Genomic DNA, 13,202 nt, shown 5'->3' with positions numbered 1-13,202 from the left:
TTCAATTTTTTTTTATATATATATATTTGTATTGTATGTATGGGATACCTATAGATATTGTACGTATATATTTATATATGAAAATCATTAAAAGTTCAAATTACATTTTTGAACTGTCATGAATGATGATTGCATCAGGAGGTAACTGGAGAGAGAGTTTTCAAATTAATGAATGTTTGATGGAGTTTTTGTTTTGTTTCTATTTTGTTTACTATTGTTTTGAAAGGACAACGAATTTTTGAAATAAAAAATAAAATAAATAAATATAACTATACATAAATGGTATTTATGTATGTAGGAATTTAGTAATTTTCCATTTACATCAAGTCAGAAATTTAATATTTTTTTTTTTAAATAGAAAACTTGTATTGAATATGTAAGCGATTGACATTTGAAAAGGGATATACCCAAACCAGAAATCAGTATCTATTACCTAAACTGTCCGAAACATACTGGCAAAAAAATCAGAGTGCATAAAAGTATTTTTATTTTTTGTGAGTGTGTTTTTCTGTGTTTTAAATATTTAAAGTGGTTTTTCATTTGGTCTCATAAAATGGATTAAGTTGTTCATCAATGTTTTTAATTTCCAGTTCATATTCTTCACAGTCGAATTTCTAACCAAACTCGAAGTAAGTATTTTGAATTTATTTCACAAAATACTGCTTTTCAAAATTTGAGGATTCATAAGATGAGAAATAGAAATACGGTTGAAATTTGACTGATCCCATTTTATTACTATGCTGCTGTCAAAATTATATTTCAAAACTTTGGCACTATTGAAGACAAAATGTTGGAACGATAACTTATTTATACACCAATTTTGATCTTTCCTATAATTTTTGTACCTAATAAACCAAAAAACTTTAAAGTCGCATTATGAAGCTAGTTTTTCAAAAACTTTTGGCAACTTAGCATGAGTAATTTCTGAAAAAGTTTTTAAATAAAAGGATTCTTAGCTGCTGAGCATATTCATACGGCAGAGGTATAGAAAGTATCGGAAGTATTTAGGAAAACGTTTTACCAGTTAATCGATTTGTTGGTCTTGTAAAAACCAGACAGTGACAAAGAGTGTGAGCAACCGTTTCTTTTCTAAATTTAATGAGGATTTCCCAGTCGCATGCTCTCTTATCAGCTAGAATCCTGTACTACAATCCTTGCTTTGCTTTCCCTAGGTCTACAGATTAGAACAAAAAAATCAAGTCTATTATAATATAATAATGATGAAAAACCGGTGCTTCACATGAAGGGCTTATATTCGACAATTATTATAAAACACAGTTTTTCACTGCTTAAATACAATATTCAAAAAGATTAGTGGTGTTTTTCATGATATTTTGATTATTCAAGCTTAGGTTCATTGAAGTTTATCATTTTTTTTTAAGTGAAAACAAAAAATGTTCTTGACTTTTTTTTTGTTAATTATCAAAATGAATATCTGTAGATTAGGTGTGTATGTCAGTTTGTTTTTGTAAAGTGAAATTAGTTTTTAAAAAATTTAATCTAAAAAAAGTCTGTTTTTTGTGACTCAAAAACTAAATTTATATCTATATTTCTACTTTCTAATCATGTTCACCTTTTTTGCTCATACTTGCTCATCTTCAAAATGTTTACATTTTTGTAGACTAATTTTCAGTACTAAAAAACAAGGAATTGTTCGAAAAAATGGCTTAAATTGTAAAATTTTAAAACATAAAGGTGCTTTATGAGTTTGCTTTAAATAAACAAAAAGCTGTGGATGCTAAAGTGCCTTTCAAAATATTTTGTTTCAAAATATCGGGCAATTTAATTGCACTTTTGTCATTTTTTGGACAATTTTCTCATGGTGTTTTTTTTTTTCTATTTTATATGTTTTCTTTTCTTTTCTTTTGTTTTTTTTTTTTTTGTTTTTGTAGGAATCGAGCATTATAAAAAAAACAGTCTTAACATTGAATTTTAAATAGTTGGACTTTTTTAAATAAATTTTGCCTGCAGAATTGGCACTCATTCCATATTATTTAAAAATTTATTATTTTTTGTAAAATTTATCATTACTTTGATCAAATATACCATAAATATGTGTTTCTGAAGGTTTTCTTATTCAAAAAAACACAAATTGTTTGTCACACTCGACGCACTGTGTGTCGCACAGAAAATTTGCAAATTTTGACCTACAAATTGACACATTTACTGCAAGTGAAGCCCATCAGGTCTCTGAGTCTGTTTCAGAGCTTACTACTTCAACTACAACAGCTACCTCAAAAATCAATAGTTGAGTCGAATTGAACAGGAAATATTTGTTTTGGTCTAAATAGTGCAAATTTTAAAAAAAGTGCTTCGAGAAGTTTAAAAGGCCGCACCAAATAATGTTTAAAATCATTGATGTGGCATATGTAACTGATTAAGTACACTGAAAATAATAAATTTCGTAAAATTACGAAAATCGTTTCATACACTACATATACGTTGGCCCAACGAAACTTTCGTTGGCTCAACGAAAATATGTAATTTTTCGTAATATGAAAACCTTCATCAATTAATGAAAACTTTTCATACACTTTTTCTCCCTTTTTAGTGCCAAAAAATCCAATTCAATGAAAAGATTCATCAATTAACGAAAAATTTCATACTCATTTTAAAGAATAAAATTAAGAATTTATTCCTTACTTTATCAAAGTTTTAATTAAGTAACGAAAAAATTCATTAACTTATGAAATTCAACATTAACTAACGAAAATCTTCATAAGCTTATGAAAATTCTTCATATGCTAATGAAATATTACATTGGCTTATGAAAAAATACATCAAAAAAATCGTTGCCTTACAAAAAAAAAAAAAAACCTAGACTAGTGTGCATTTCTGTTTTAATGATTAAAAATTTAATCTTGTTGGATATAGTTCACATTAGGTTTTTGTTTAAAAATCTATGTAAGTTGAGCTGAATATAAAAAATATTTGCGTTTTGACAAGGTGTCTCACGATAATTCCAAGTGAGCTCCACCGGGTCGAAACGCCAATTTTTGGTTTGGACTGAATTAAATTAATAATTTAACAAGTCCAATAAATATAGCTATACTATAATCTACTAAAAAAATAATTAATAGGTACAACGAAAAGTTTCGTTAGCTAACGAATATTTTTTCGTAATTTAATTAAAATATTCATAAAATTTACGAAAAAATTCGTTAGCTTACGAAAGTTTTAATTAAATTTTACATTTATCGATGAAAAAATTTAGTAAACTGATGTAAAACTTCATTAATTTTCGATCAAAAATTTTTATGAAAAATTTCATTAAAATACGAAAGTTTTCGTTAATTGATGAAGTTCTTCATTAACGTATGAAAGCCATTTCGTTGAGCCAATTAAATTTTTCATCGGCTGAAAATTAATTAAATTTTCGTTGGCTCAACGAATTTTTTCGTTGTATTTACGTAAGGATTTGGTTCAGTGTAAGCTGTGAAATAGGACCAAAGTCCTTTGACCGATTGGCATATGAAATTTAGAACGTTTTGTTTTTAATTGAACAATGAACATTTCCAACATTTCAAGACAATGAACTTTAAAATCTATGGAATAATTCATAATGAACATAAAGGTCCAACTAAATTTACATCCAAATTTCGAAACATTGTAAGTTAAATCGACAAAAATTCAGTAGAAAGTCAGTTCATTTTTTAAGTAAAAATAGACACTTAGGGCCCTTTGAGTTCCAGGGGTTATTTTGCAGTAAGTGAAGTACTAAAATTACAACTCAACATTAAAACAAAATAAATTAATAAACGTTTAAAATGGATCTAACTTCTCAATAAACTGACTTATTAGAGAGAACTTGCTGCCAAGAATGTGAATTGAATTTGATAGACCCTATCTAATTCCATATGAATAAATACATTTATTACAGAAAGGATATTTTTTTTATATATTAAACTCATAACCTTGAAAAATGAAAAAAAAACATTATTTTATTTTAATTATAATTATTTTTTCTTTGCACGTTCTAAAATAAATAAAAAAAAAATTTCAACAACATGAATGTGGTATGTTTCCGAATATTAAATTTTGTTTTTTGTTCACAGTTGTTACCTCAAAGAGAGGATAATGCTTACCTCCTTAGGCAACTTTGTGGAAAACAAAAGTGTTTGAGCATATTTTGTAAAATCTTTTTGTATATTTTTGTTAGCACGTGTGTGGATTAAAAGTAAAACCACAATCACGTCTTTTCTATATTCATATGTTGTTGTAGGTAGATTTATTTGAGGAAACAAAATTACCTCCTTGACATTGTTCGTATTTGTATATGTACGTGATCAATGTTTTTTTTTTTTTTGCTTTGCCAAAATTAAAACGAGAACCATACTGATGATTTTTTATTATAAATTACGTCGAAATTTTGAACTGTAACAGTTTTCTGTGGGAAAAGTGCGAGCCATCTCAACGAATTTCTTGTATTTTAGGCCTATCTGCATCCCTTTTTGTGTTAAATTCAAATGAGTTAGTTCAACACATAAAAACTTCCAATGCTTCACAATTCCACTTACCTCTTCTTAATAAACTTTCAAAATCAATTTGGATATTTTTAAACGGTTTTGTAAAGATATTAAATGGTCCAAGTTGTTTCAGCAAACATTAAAGATAAAAATGGAAAAAAGAAAAAGTTCAAACTTCAAGTCTAGCGATAAAATTCAAATGAAAATCTTAAATTAAGTTTACTCTTGATAAGTAACTTTTTAAACAACTTCAAAGTCTTATTTTTTTTTGTTTCTTTTTTATTTTAACAAAACCAACAGTCTTCAGTTTATATATTATTTAAGATAGAAAAAAAAAACACCCCAAACTTCTACTAAACAAAAAATGTATTTTTTATTGCTTTTATTACTGCCACATTTTCTAACAAATTGTTGTTCCCTCGTGGCCAGTGGTTAATTTAAAGTCAATCACTTCGCCCTCTTTGCATTCCTTGGGGAACAAACACACAACAAAGATGGGACATTAATAATGCAAAAGGAAAAGTTGTTGAAATTAGAAATCTGAAAACAGAAAAATAAAAAAACAAACAAAAAATTGCTATGCCTAAGCGGTCATAAAATCAAATGTTTTGAAGGCCGAAATTGAGGTGAAACGTGCGGAGATTAAAAAAAAAAAAAACTGTCATGCTACTTTGAGCAGATATTTTGTTTTTTTTGTTCTTGCTTTCTTTAACTTTGGAAACTTTGTGTAAGAGTAGGTAGGCACTTACTAAGAGATAATAAAATATTTAAAATCAGTTATCAAAAGTCGCATTTTGAAAACTTTTGATGGACATTGGACATCTTTAAATAAAAAACATACTAACTTGGAATCTTAAAAGACATTTGTTTGAATAATTTGAATGGACAAAAGAATTGGTTAGTTTTGTTTAATGAATTTATGTTGCACTTTAATATGGGGCAATATAAAAAGTAGAACAATATAAACAGTAGGTTAATCGTTTCGTCTTAATTTAGCACAGTAACCTTATACGAAAGACCATCTATAAATTCAATATATCTTTTTGTTTTCCACGGTTATTTATGTTTATAAACAATAATTGATCATCCTAAGTTTTTGAACTCGAGTGTTAAAGGCAACAACGTTGTCCAAAATGGAAAATATGTCAAAAAATACCCGCGTCAGTCAGTCTTTGTTGAATATATCTACTATAAAAGTTAAAAGTTCGATTTAAAATTTACACAAAACTCGAAATTCATTCATAACATTCTAAATCAACACGAAATTAATAAATTGTAAGCTGTCTTTTCAAAATCTACTTTTTTTCTAAATTTATATCATTCTCTTTTCGAAAATTTTCAAACGAAAAAAGGATTAGGCATGTCAAGACAAAACCAGGACATTTTGTAAATCAGATATAGGACTTTAAGGATTTATTGAATTAATTTGGTAAAGTTTCTAAGTATTCAAAGCTTATCATACTTATTGAAACAGAATATTTATTTTTATAAACCATTCTGAAGTCATGTGAAGGAAAGTCTTCGACAACTCGCAAAATGGCCGATTTTATCCGGTTTATAATGTTTTTCAAAATTTTAAACTTCTCTGAGATATTTTTTTTGAAAAATGCGATTATGATACACTTCAGGCGAAATGTAAAATTGTATCAGCAATTGATATTTTGTCCATCTTGATGAATACTCCTATCATACAATAATAATGAGCTATAGTGTTACTTTTATATTTGGTCTAAATCAATATATCTGGCATATCTATGACTTATGACTTATGAAAGTACATCAGTTCAAGTTTACCAAAATACCAATCAAACAACATGGTCCTTGAACCTTGATGTTGTATCACTTAATATTGACTTAACTCATCATCACATGAATCGTCTATATCTTTTATTGAAACAAAAACAACAACAAAAACAAAACTTTGGCGTTACTTTTATTTCAATATTTGATAACAAGCTACAAAAACTTTCTTTCTCCCACCATCATTTCCCCAAACACCCACCCGTGTGTATAGAGTATATGATTGAAGGAAGATCGTAGGCGAACCAACGAAGAACGATTCCATTTTAATTGGACTCTAACTTTTGTATCGATTATCCTATTAGAGAGACTTTGTTTGTTTTATTTTGCTTCCTTGGTTTTGTATTTTTTTTTCTACTTTGTCTCTCTATACTTAAAAAGTTTTTTTTTTCTTCTTTTGCTTTTTATTGCTATAGCTGATGCTGATGTTAGCTCTGATGAGACGGAGCCGGCAAAACCAAACTTCCCTGCCACACATCCTTTTTTTTCTACCAATGTATATACAGGAGCAGAAAACTCGTCAAAAACGATTAAAAACTTTCCATCGTTTGCTGTTTGAACAAAGTTGAAATTATTTTCAATTAAATATATTTTGTACTATATGGTTAAAGAGGATATATGTCTATATGAGTGTATAGTGAAGGACTCCATTGAAGTCGATGAAAAAGGAAGCTGCCGAACGATGAGAGAAAATTGAGTTTTCCAATGGACTGCGCTTCATCGAGATCTATATACAACTCTACAACACTCTATGCATAACTATAGCGCATGTATTCTCGGTGTATGTGTTTGTGGTTGCAATTGCATGCTCACCATGCTCAACTGGCCAAGCCAGCTACTATACTGGAGGTTGTACATTTCACTCCCATATCAGAACATCGGTTGACCGCATAAATTTATTGGGAATTCTCGAAGAGCATGTCCGGGCGATAATTTAATTGAACACCTAGGCAATCTGTATCCACCTATTCTACTCCTATCTATATATTTATATAAATTTCCCTCTGAACGATAAAGCTCTGTCGAAACAGTTGGCCTATAATAAACTTACAAATGCATAATTCAAGGGAGTCCGAGCCATCCAAATAAGCGTAAGGAGTGAGGTCCTTATGGGTCTCTATATCGTTCCAGACACTCCCCGCATCACGCGTCACAGACTCATTCATTTATATAGAAACTCCAAAACCAAAACAACAGCTCGAGAGTTACCCATATCGCCATATTGGTATCCCCATTACCACCCAAAGATAAATGTACATCTATATCTCTCCACACTAACCGAATCCGAATTGTAGAAGTAGCATTTAATTGCACAAATGGTGATAAATATACATTTGTATGGTACAGAAAGGATCCCGGAAGGATATATACTATACACAGAGAGTATAGCATTAGGCCACTGAGTAATTTGTATCCTCTCAATTATTCAATTATGTGAGCTAATGTTTTGTAAGGAAATTAATTGAATAATGATGGGATTGCAATTCTTGATGTACTACGTACCTTTTCAGAGAGTGAAATCATCTTTGCCAGCATTATCATCATCATCATCTTCGTCGTCGTTCCTTTTCTGGTTCTTAACTGATGGGTTGGAAGAAAAATGGTGATTTTCCTCTTTAACTCTTAAAAGAAGGTCCTGTTTTCTTCTCTGAAAAGGAAAAGAAAATCTCAGTATTAGTTGTATATAGCTTAAAGGCTGTTATTTTGTAGAAAAAGTGTTTTTAATATTCAATAAGGTACATTCTATAGACGAGTATAGCTAGTAGTTTAATTTTAAGAACGAACATTCCAAAAGAGAAAACACAAATTGAAAATTCATTTAGAAAAGAATATTAAATGAAAAATAAAGAAAGAGAGATGTTTTGTGCTCGTGTTGTTGATGTATTTAAAAGTAAATAAATCTGTGAATTCAATGGAAAAGGATCATCAATTATTTTGAATAGTTTAATAGTTAGGTTAGGCATCATGTACTCAAATTGATTTATATATACGAAATTTAGATTTTAGGTTAGCATGAAATGGGATGTTGTTATCTCTGTGTCTTTTGGGTTCTTTGAAATATTTAAATTAAATATTTACATGATCTTTGTAAGAGTTCGAATAAACTAGGTATTGGGAAAGTTTTGAACAAAATTTTAAATATTTATTTTTAGTTTCAATTATCTTTTATTTTAATGAATTAATGGGATAAATGTTTAAACATATTGCAAGTTGTTAAGAGAATTTATGAGCATTCGTTTCCAATTGATTGTAATTACTGATAAATATCGAATTTGGTTTAGAATTCCACATACTTGAGGTTTAGTGTCTACCAAGTGTAAACTGATGTGCATTCCAAAGCAGATGAATGAAAATGAAAAGAATTAGTTTAGTTTAGTTTATTTCATCAATTTGAGAATATCTCTTTTAGATTACATTAAGTTAAAATAATAATAATAATATAGAGGATTAAAGTAAATAAATAAAAAAATATATACAGATACATAATAAATAGCAAACAATTAAAATATCAAAATATAAAAACAAAAATAAAATATAACAAATAACTAATATAACATTAATATCGACATAAGATTCTTTTTAAACGTATCTCTAGAGCATTGCATACAAATGTCAATGAGATCAATAACAACATTGGTTTCTCTGATGCAACGATTAATTGGTTCATTTCTTCCATAATTATACCTTGAAAAGGTCTCCGTGAGGTGAAAACCTACACGAAGGCTCCTGCAAGGAAAGTAAAAGTTAATTCGCTCGAGTAAATAGGGACAGCTAATGTGGCTATTGATTAAATCTTTTACCAACATAATTGAAAAATATCTCCTTCTGATCTCAAGCGATTGCATACCAAAGAGCAGACATCTAACATTATATTGGGGCTTTACAATATTCCAATTTAATTTATAAAAACAGTATCTAGTAAAACTTTTTTGAATTCTTTCAATCCTATGCGAATGAGAATCATAGTATGGATTCCAAACCACGCAACAGTACTCCAGAGTTGACCTAACAAAGGCTATATAAAGAGATCTAAGTGCAAAAGAATCCGAGAACTCTTTAGTGTTTCTTTTCAAAAATCCCAACATCTTATACGCTTTGTTTACCATATAATCAAAGTGATAGGTAAATGAGAACCGCTGATCTAAAATTATTCCCAAATCTTTTTTTTGACACACTTTTTCTAATATAATATTATTTATAGCATAATCATATTCAAATGGAACGTTTTTTCTTGTACATATAAAGGTTTGACATTTAGAGACATTCAAAAAAAGAAGATTATTACTGCACCATAACGCTAGACTAGATAAATCTTCTTGCAACAAGTAACAATCTATTGGAGATTTTATAGTTTTGAATATTTTGATATCGTCGGCATATAATAAGCAATTGGAAAACTCAAAGATGTCTGGAATATCATTAATGAAGAGGTTGAACAATAAAGGACCGATGTGGCTGCCTTGAGGCACACCCGAGGTTACTTTTATAGATTTTGAAACAGATTCATTCACCCTTACAAACTGGATCCGATTAGTGAGATAGGAACATATCCAATTCAAAAATGCGGAATGGAAACCAAGCTTGGACAGTTTGTATATCAGGATTTCATGATTGACCCTATCGAATGCTTTGGCAAAATCTGTAAAAACGATATCGGTCTGAAGCCCATTTTCAAAACCCCTGAGCACTGAATCACATAAGATAATGAGATTTGTTGACGTAGATCTCCCCGACACAAAACCATGTTGATAATCACAGATGAGTTGTTTGGTGATAGAATTTAGTTTAACACATACAATTTTTTCAAATGTTTTAGGAATAATGGACAGTTTACATATCGGACGATAGTTAATAATTTTTTGTTTTGGTCCAGATTTGAAAATCGGAGTTATGTAAGATGTTTTCCACTCATCTATAAATTGACCTGTTCTTAAAGATGTATTGAATTAGATTGGTTATCTCAAAATGTTATTATAAAGTTTCTTCTTAAAGAAGCATTTTCACAGTACATATGGGTCTTTTTTTATGTACAAACATAAAAAATTCAAAAACATCATAAAGCTACTCGCTTCTAAGTTTATGGCTTGGATATGGATCTTATCATAGTTGAAAGGGAGATATAAAGTTTGCAAATTAGAACTTTGTGTACGATTTGCTTCATATTTTGTATCAGAACAGAAGGAGATTTTTGGTAACGTAGGAAACTCCAAAATACTACAGGATTTTGGTTTAAGGAAATTTCAAACACATGCTTATATTCATAGAAGGATTCTTGATTTAAAACAGTTACCCGCAAAAGATGCTTTTAAAAACCTTGCTCTTTGTAAAGAATCATTTATAAATACATTTTTATGGGTTTTTGGTCTCCAAGTTATGATGGTATCAAAATATAATTTATTAAATAAAAAGAAACTGTTTTTTATTTGTAAGTTTTTTTAAAAATAATTTTCACAACTTTTATGTTTTTGTTTTTATGCGACGCGTTTCGGTCTTCTGTCCATCATCATTATTTAATAAATTATATTTTGAGGTACTATAAAGTAAGATTTTACCACTCAGTTCAAGGAATACGACAAGGCTTACCGTATGTTATCATCGTATTATTAAAACAGAGCTAATACGCAAATTCACAAGTTAAAAAATTATAATCTCTTAAGGGTGTTTCCATCGTTACAGCTGTAACACGTATTTGTAATTACAAAATTTTAGGAACTATTTAAAATTTATTAATTATTCAGTGTCAATAGAATTCCACTTGAATACTGAGAAAAATACATAGAGTGCTTTATAATAAAACTAGCTGACCCGGTAGACGTTGTAATTTCCTTCTCTGAAGATGACATTCATTTCTAGCCTACATTTGGAATTTTGTGAAATACTCGTTAAAATTAAAATTAAGATCGTCATGAATTATATGTTTAATCAAATTCATAAGAAAATATTCACTTCACGTGTGAATATCTCAAAATCTTTAAACACGATTTTCATAAAGTTTTTTTTTTTTTTTTTTTTAATTGATGCATACTTAAAATTAGCTACTTTGATTTTAAAATCATCGTCTTTTACTTAAAATTGAACCATTTATTTTCAAAACATGATAAGTCCATGATTTCAAAATTTTTAGGAGAAGAAAAAAACGTTCTATTTTCTTTTGTTAAGTGTAGCAAAATGTATTAAAAAATATATTTTGTAGAACTTTTACCTAGCTACAGAATATCGTTTGGTATTTACTTTTTGGACGATTTTGGACTTATCATACTAACTTTGAAAATAAACGAATGTGAAATTAGTTTTAAAATTATTTAAAATTAATGAAATATTCCCAACAATGTTATACCATTTTGAAAAGAGAATTGAACACACCAACTTTTAAGGCAACTTGCCGAAACATCGTAGTGCATTTTTTTTACACTAGGGCTCATTGAATTAGAGTCATGTAAAATTGTTTAGTACTAAGTTGGGTAAAAAAGTAATATTTTCTTTAAAACTGATGCAGCTGAGTTAAATTTTTTGAATGCATTTGATAGCAGGGTTATTCAAGGTTCCGTAACAAAAGAAAAACATGAGAAAAATTAAGATTTGTAGTCACGGCACATGAAAAACCGTCACAGGGTGACCATTTTTTCGACTTTTTATTTAAATGCCCATAACTCCCAAAATATATGGCTGCGATTTTTTTTATTATTTTTCTAATAACTGTCACCACCTACCCTATCTACCGTTTTTGTTTCGACGTTAACTTTTGGGACACCCTGTATACAATTGTTTTAAGGCCTCAGTCTATCAAACAATTGTGTTTGGGAATAGAATATAATGTTTCGAGTAGTTATTTAACTTGAAAGACGCTTTTAACTTAAGATTTTGAGTCGTTAGTCAGCTTCTCTATGTGTAGTCAATTACTCATAAAAAGTTGCTGTTTCAAAAGATGATAAGTCCGGGACTTTTATGATATTTTGACAATACATTTTTTTTTTTCGCTTAGCTGTAAAATCGAATATAGACTGAGTAGATGATTCATATTTTGAAGGCAGGTGTGGCTATCCCCCAAGAACATATTCAGTAAAAAAACGAATTTTGAAAAAAAGTGGACTTATCATGTTTTGAAAATAAACGATTCAATTAGAAAAAATAGTTAAATAGTTAAAGTATTTTCTCAACGTAAGTTGTAAGTCATTTTGATTTTCTAAAACTTGGAATACATATTGAAATGCGTTTTTATATTTTCTATATCATCATTAATTCTGTTTAAATCTTTAACATTAAAATATGCGAATAAAATGAAATACAAAACAAAAAAAAACGTAAATACAGAACTTCAACAGATAAAAAGATAGTAAAAAATTTCGTAATTATACTTCCGGAATCATGAGAACTATCTTCCGTGATATCCAATAAAGCTTAATTTAAATATACATAAGTACTATATTAATGCATCGCCGATGTAAAAAATTTCACACATTTCATTGGAATACATTAAATTGTGTGAGTTTACTTAACACATAATTTAAATAAATTAAAAATAATGAAATAGTTAATACAAAAATCTATACCACAGAATTAGGTTATGTATAGGAAATTATAACTATTTTCAAAGATGCGAAGTGCACAATTTTAAAAGTAAAACTTTTAAATTAAGACTATATAATAGGTACATTGGAGTTTAAATAGAAGCCCATATCTTTACATATTATTCACATTCTAACTGATTAGAACAAACATCGATTAATGATTTCGTAGTGAAATTATAGAAATCAAATCAAACATCAAACTTATAATAATTTCAAAGCCTTGATCTAGAATGATAAAGCTTTACTCATTTTAATTTTTAGCTTAAGCCTCTCACTCAACAAAAACAAAAAACAAAATTCCTTTGATATCCATGCATAGGCATTTTTCGCAAAAACAAGCATATACACACTCATTATTTACGAGAAA

At 28.7% G+C, this 13,202-nt stretch overlaps 1 long non-coding RNA gene across 1 annotated transcript in view; it reads right to left on the bottom strand.

Moving 5' to 3' along the window:
- Positions 1 to 6,098: 6,098 nt before the first annotated feature.
- Positions 6,099 to 13,202, bottom strand: part of LOC129920272 (uncharacterized) — a 52,239-nt gene continuing 45,135 nt past the window's right edge. Inside the window, exon 3 of the long non-coding RNA XR_008773217.1 lies at positions 6,099 to 7,914. This is a non-coding gene — a long non-coding RNA (uncharacterized LOC129920272). The remainder of the gene's footprint in view (positions 7,915 to 13,202) is intronic.

The sequence above is a fragment of the Episyrphus balteatus genome, chromosome 4, assembly GCF_945859705.1.
Source record: "Episyrphus balteatus chromosome 4, idEpiBalt1.1, whole genome shotgun sequence".
In the NCBI taxonomy this organism is placed as follows: Eukaryota; Metazoa; Arthropoda; class Insecta; order Diptera; family Syrphidae; genus Episyrphus; species Episyrphus balteatus.
Note: the sequence above shows the minus strand (reverse complement) of the source record. Positions and strands in the feature narration are given on the sequence as shown.